This window comes from Magnolia sinica, chromosome 19 (genome assembly GCF_029962835.1).
Source record: "Magnolia sinica isolate HGM2019 chromosome 19, MsV1, whole genome shotgun sequence".
In the NCBI taxonomy this organism is placed as follows: Eukaryota; Viridiplantae; Streptophyta; class Magnoliopsida; order Magnoliales; family Magnoliaceae; genus Magnolia; species Magnolia sinica.
The window spans coordinates 40,320,604-40,327,784 of record NC_080591.1 but is presented as its reverse complement, the minus strand read 5'-3'; the positions used below and the strand labels follow the sequence as shown (position 1 = coordinate 40,327,784).

Below are 7,181 nucleotides of genomic sequence, written 5' to 3'. Positions count from 1 at the left end.
CAATTGGCTTATTGTGTGTTCACCATGTATGGACGTTACTGCTTGAATCTAAGGTATCACTTACCAATGTAAAGCCCGTTTTAACCTTGGTACCACGATCCGCTAAGAATCATGAGCTGGGCATGGTGGTATGGGACACCGTGGTCCAGCTGTTGGCTTACGTTGGGGTGACAAGCCTCCCTGTAATGTCCAGTGAGCAACTCAAACTCGTGAACCGAATACGGTGGTATGTGACACTTTATTCGAGCTGTCGGCCTACGCTAAGGTGACGAGCCTTCCCATAGTGACCTCGAGTATAAACTAAGCCTACGCTGAGGTGACGAGCCTCCCTTAGCGACTTGAACTTTCCTATCCACTACTTTTAAATCAGGGGTGATGTTGCCCTATAACTTGTCTATCGTATGTGATTAACTAGGATTGACGACCCTAGATGGATCATCGTTTGGGCAAATGATATAAAGGGAGGTACCTTAGCTTCCTGAATCTGCTGTATGAATAAGCCTAAATAAATTACCTGGCTAACAGGATCATGCACCGTATTGCATGTGCTTTGGCTAGGAAGTGAACGTTTAGGGAGTTTGCAATCCGTGATCATGAGATGATGTCGTTGAGGGAATGCAGGCGAGGGCATGCATCATTATAGCATATCATATCTGCATTAACAAGAGTACTTAGGACGTGATTGTTGCACTGCTTTATCATTACTGCTTGACTAAATTAATAACATGTTAACCTTTGCCTTATAGCTCCAGTGAGTTGATCACTCACTCCCACTCTGGTACGGTGTTTTAAAATACCAACCAGACTCTGTTTTAGCTGTAGATGATGGCAAGACTTACGAATCAAAGCTTGACTTTTACGACGATAAGGAGTTCTCCTATATGCAGCTATCAGGTGGGTCTATGTAGACCATGTACTGATCGATGGGATTATAGGGATACGAATTAGTTAGACACTACACTTTGTCATTTTGTATATTTTGGAACAAACATGTATATATTCAGCCTGGTGACATGATCATACTCTGGGGATTTGTAACCACTTATATACCTTATATATCTATCACAGTCTTCCACTGGCTGAATTTAATCATCTCTCGAGTATGATATGCTGTTTTAGTGTAATCCCACTCATGTTAATGCACCAATATGATCAACATTTAAACATCATTATCTATGTTGCATAAGTGATGCGTTGGAATTTGGGAGTTGAGCTTTGCTCGACCCCCGATTTTTAGGGCGTTACACATAGTCAAGCTAAAACTCTTTCCCTTTTCTTTGAAAGAGAAAGCTAAGATGTGGTTGCATTCACTACGTCCTAAATCTATTGGCACATGGAATGATATGATAATGGAGTTCATAAAGAAATTTTTTCCACATCATAAAATGAACACCCTTAGAAAGTCAATCATGAGCTTCGCCCAAAAGGATGATAAAACATTTTTCTAATGTTGGGAAAGGTTCAAGGGTCTTGTCAGTTCATGCCCACACCACAGTTTTGAAATGTGGCGCATTACACACTTTTTCTATGATGGACTGACATCTTCCATGCGCCAATTGGTGAGACAATGTTCAATGGGGAATTCATGAATAAAAATGTCGATGATGTGTGGGATTACTTGGATAGATTTGTTGAAAACACACAATTATGAGACACTTACCTAAAATCAAGCACCACTTCTAGGCTTACTCAATCAAAGGAGAGGGGTGGATTATACCTTCTGAAAGAGGATAATGATATCAATGCTAAAGTGTCTAATCTCCTAAGAAAATTCAAGGCCATGGAATTAAAGAACGATAAGGTTAAGGAAACTGTTTGCGGTATTTGTACTTGTAATTTTCACATAACTGAAAATTGTCCAACAATACCTGCCTTTTAAGAGGTGTTGAATGAGCAATCTAATGTTGTGAATAATTACCAAAGACCTTTCAATGGACCTACCTCCAATACAAACAATTCCAATTGGAGAAATTATCTAAACTTCAGTTGGAGGAATGGACAAACTGCTACTCCTCAAGGATTTTTCAATCAAATTCTAAATCAAGTGAAACCTCGAGAGGATCCAGTTCTAAAACATATTCAAAACCAATAGTTTATCACTCAGGGTATATTGCAAACTCTTTAAGACATTTCAAAAGCCATACAAGGGCATGAGACAAGAAATTCAATTGGAGAAAAAGGGATTCTTCCATCCCAACCTTTCCCCAATCCTAAACCGCAATATGAGATAAGTGATATAAGCTCTTCAAATCAAATGGAGCAAGCTAAGTCTATCACCACTCTTAGGAGTGGGAAGACAATTGACAAATCTATTCCAGTAAGGGTTGAAAAGCCTAAGGACCCAGAAGAAGACAACAATCGTAGACCTAGTACTGCTCAGAATTGGAACCGGAACTTCAAGGCAAGCCGATTGCCCCATTCCTCCAATAGTTGGTTGCACCAAAACCTCTCTCTAACTCTCAGGACATTTTAGAGGTGTTGAAACAAGTGAAGGTCAATATTCCTCTACTGGACATGGTTAAATAAATACCTTCATATGCCAAATTTATGAAAGACTTATGAACGACCAAAAGACGATAAAATATTCAAAAGAAATTTTTTTTTACTGAAAAAGTGAGTGTCATCCTAAAGCAAGATGTGCCGCAGAAATTTAAAGATCCTGGTAGCCCAACTATCGCTTGTATAATTGGGAATTACCATATTGAACACACGCACTTTTTAACTAAGGAGCGAGCATAAATCTGATTCCCTACTTGGTCTATAAACAGTTAGGTTTGGGTGAATTAAAAGCCACCCTAACCACACTACAACTTGCTGATCGCTCCGTTCATGTATCGAGAGGGGTAACTAAGGATGTGTTGGTCCAGATTGATAGATTCTACTACCCTCTAGATTTTATCATCTTAGATACTGAACCTATCAGTAACATGAGCACTCAAATTCCCGTTGTTCTTGGTCGCCCATTCCTTGCCACTTCAAATGTAATCATCAATTATAGGAATGGAGTCATGAGTATGTCTTTTGAGAATATGACATTGGAGTTAAATATCTTTTTCAATACAGGCAAACAGTTAGAGGATGATAATGATTTCAATGACATTAGCATGATTGACTCTTTCGTGGAAGATAGAACACTTTTGACTTATCCTCTGATCCTCTAGAGACATGCCTAGCCCACTCCCATGATTTTTATGATGACATGATTAGGGAGATGGGTGTCATGCATGATACTGCACTGATACTTGAAGTTAACTGGTGGAGGCCACAATTTGAAGAGTTGCCCCAAACCGATGTAGTGCCTCTACCATCTAGCCTTAAGGCATTGAAGCTTGACCTAAAACCTTTGCCCTCTGATTTGAAATATATCTATTTAGGTCAATATGAGACATACCTGGTGGTGATTTCTTCCCACCTTGAGTAAGAACAGGAGAGTATGCTCATATCTACTCTCATCGAGCATAAGGTAGCCCTTAGATGGATGATTACGGACCTCAAGGGAATTAACCCTTCAATTTGTACTCACCACATCTATCCTAAGGATAATACGAAGACCTCTCAACAATCACAATGTAGACTAAATCCAAACATGAAAGAAGTGGTTAAGGCCGAGGTTCTTAAACTATTGGATATGGCTATCATATACCCTATATCCGATAGTTAAATGGGTGAGTCCAACTCAAGTGGTTCTTAAGAAGTCCGAGATCACCATCGTAGCCAATGCCAGTAATTAACTCATGCCAACTAGAGTTACTACTGGTTAAAGAATGTACATTGACTACAGGAAGTTGAATACCATTACGAGGAAGGACCACTTCCCTTTGTCCTTTATTGATCAAATCTTGGAAAGGTTAGCTGGTCATTCCTATTATTGTTTCCTTGATGGATATTCGAGCAACAACCAGATAGAGATAGCCCTTGAAGATCAAGAAAAGACCACGTTTACATGTCCGTACAACACCTTTACTTACAAAAGGATACTATTCAGACTATGTAATGCCTCTGCCACCTTTCAGCGATGTATGATGAGTATTTTTTCTGATATGGTGGGGCAATATCTAGAGGTCTTCATGGACGAATTCTCTGTCTTTGGCCCATTTTTCCGTGATTGCTTAAAGAATCTTAAATGTGTGCTGAAAAGATGTGAAGAAAAGAATTTGGTACTCAATTGGGAGAAGTGTCATTTCATGGTTCGTATGAGAATTATCCTTGGACATATCATCTCGTCCAAAGGAATCGAGGTAGATAAGGTAAAAATTGATCTTATCTCTAACCTACCTCTACCTAAGAACATACGAGACATGCGATCCTTCTTAGGACATGCCACGTTTTACAGAAGATTCATAAAGGACTTTTGTAAGGCCTGTATCCTAGATCGTACTGTTCTGTAGACTCCCATGATCCTTCTCATCGAGTTTCGGCGACCCACGACCTGTAACCGGCATTTGCGTGCGACTCTAAGTCACATCCTATATATCTATGTTGACTCGATTCAAAACTTATACCCTAGCGACTGCATCGTCACCACAGTTCCAAAGCCGCGTCTCGCACGCCAATGTGATACCCAAGCCAAGAGTTGTAGGCCCGTGTTTATTTTGAGGAAAACGCCGCGCGTTACGAATTCTAAGAGAATCTCTACAACCCATCACATCAATCAATGAATCACAAGTCAAGTACACAACCCATCCATCTCTTACACAAGCCTTACCCAAAGTCAACTCATTCACAAGTCAAGTACACAACACAAGTCTCTCTCCACCAATCCCTCTCTCATCCAAAATTCAACCAAGGCCATACCCTCTATGTCATTTTCTTATAACATCCATTCCTTCCATCCTTTTCATCCCATCACCCTCTCTCTCCATCTCATTCCATCCTAATCTTCCATGAGATAAAATTACTAAGGAGAGAATAACTCAAAAGAAGGCCCATCTCCCTACCACCCAATCTCATCATCCAACCCTCTAAAATCAATCCCAACCATTGAATCTCATCCCTTGGAGCTCTAGAACTCATTGGCGGAAGAAGAAGTCCAAGATCTAAGGTGGGTATTTTTGTAAGATTAGATTATGATTTTAGTGATGGGCCAAGTGGGGCCTACTGTTTGATGGTATGGATCTCATTTTGGATCCAAGGTGTGGCCAATGGCCCACCATGATTCATATATTTAATCCATGATAGGGCCATTCTCCATGGACCCCACCATGATGTTTACTTGATGCTCATCATGTAGAGGTCATCTAGACCTTAGATTTGTGGTGGGAATGGTAACCCTACCTTGATTTCATGTTTGTACGCCCACATGTGGTGGGACCCATTTAATGTATGTGTTGTAAGGCATGGAGGGGAGCTTATAGTATCGGAGTTCCTCCCTCACACACCCGATCTCTCTCTCTCCCTCTCTCTTTCTCTCTTTCCTTATTGATGGCCCACCTTGATGAATGTGTTGTAACCCACACCGTCCCTGGATGGGGTGGCCCACCACGTTGTACATTTTGATCCACATCGTCCACCGTCCAGCTGGACGGTGAGACCCACGTAATGTATAGGTTTCATCCACATGTCCAACATCTGGATGTGGGGCCTAGGTGATGCATGTGTCTTGCGACCACACCATCTAGTCCACTGGACGACTGGACGGTGGTCGCTGGACAAGGGACTAATACTAATAATATATATAAATATCTGGTGGGCCCCACATGGGACCCACCTCTGTGAGATAGATTGGCTTGTGTATGATTACACCAGCTATATAGTTGGTGTCTTAACGACAGCAAGTTCTATGCGTCTGATCATAAGGTATGTATTATATCCAGACTGTCCATCTGGGGACGGCCTGATCATGAGGTATATGTTATATCCCAACCGTCCATCTGAACGGTGGGGACCCACGAGCAGCAACAGCTGCTGGCTTCATGTCAGCAAGTTCTGTGGGTCCCACATGATGTATGTGTTATATCTAAACTGTCCACACACCAGCAATAGCTTTTGTATCACGTCAGTAAGCTATGTGGGTCTGATTTTGAGGTATGTATTATATCTAACCGTCCATCTGAACGGTGGGCCAGTAGGCCACACTACATATATAGCTGATGTTTGACGTCAACAGTCCTGTGGCCTGATCATGAGGTTTGTGTTAGATCCAAGCTGTCCATCCACCTCGTAAGCTTGTCTTTAGGCTTGGGAAGAAAAATAAGACAGATCTACCTATCAGGTGAACCACACTGCAAAAATCAGTGGAGGATTGAACGTCTGCCATTGAAATCGTTTTGGGTTCATAGAAGTTCTGGATCAATATGAAATCTGTTTCTCCTCTTAATTCAGGCCTTTGTGACCTTATGAACAGATTGGATGGAAAATAAATGTGATGGCGGGCCCTGTGAAGTTTGATAGTGAAAATCATTATCACCACTTTTATTTGTGGTATAGTCCAGATGATCTTTTAATCATCATTTCTGCTGTTCTTTGTGGTATGGCCCAAATGATCTTTTGATATGATTCATATTTTTGGCTAATGCTCTAAATGATCTCTAAAAATAGATGTATGGTGTAGATATAATAAAATAAAAATATAGTGTGTGGGTCCCACCTTGATGTGATGTATATTGGGCTCGTATGAGAGGCGCATTATGATGTGTTTGAGGCCCATGGGTTGTGGCCCATTGTGATGTATTCGGGGCCCATGGGATGTGGCCTATTTGATGTATATGAGGCCCATGTATTGCGGCCCGTTTGATGTATATGAGGCTTATGTATTGCGGCCCATTTGATGTATATGAGACCCATGTATTGTGGCCCATTTGATGTATATGAGGCCCATGTATTGCTGCCCATTTGATGTATATGAGACCCATGTATTGCGGCACATTTGATGTATGTGAGGCCTATATGATGAGGCCCGATGTGATGAATACGAGGCCTATGAGTGAGGCTCAATGTTATGCATATGTGGCCCATGAGTAAGGCTCATCGTGATGTGTATTAGGCCCATGAGTGAGGACCATGGTGATGTGTATTGTGTGAGGCCATGAGCCCACTATACATTGGCTCTATGTGAGCCACTCCTTGGGAGCATTGTTGGTTAAATGTCCACATTGATGGGCAATGATGGTTAAATGTCCACATTGTGACCTTCCCTTAGGCCATTTGATAGGCCGATTATCGATACCGATTATGAGCATGTG

The 7,181-nt window shown here is 41.4% G+C and overlaps 1 non-coding gene across 1 annotated transcript; it reads right to left on the bottom strand.

Annotated features, from left to right (window-relative positions):
* Nucleotides 1-1,391: 1,391 nt before the first annotated feature.
* LOC131235808 (small nucleolar RNA R71) lies at nucleotides 1,392-1,498 on the bottom strand. Its single transcript, XR_009166329.1, has one exon. It is a non-coding gene; the product is annotated as a small nucleolar RNA R71 (small nucleolar RNA).
* Between the last annotated feature and the right edge of the window lie 5,683 nt (nucleotides 1,499-7,181).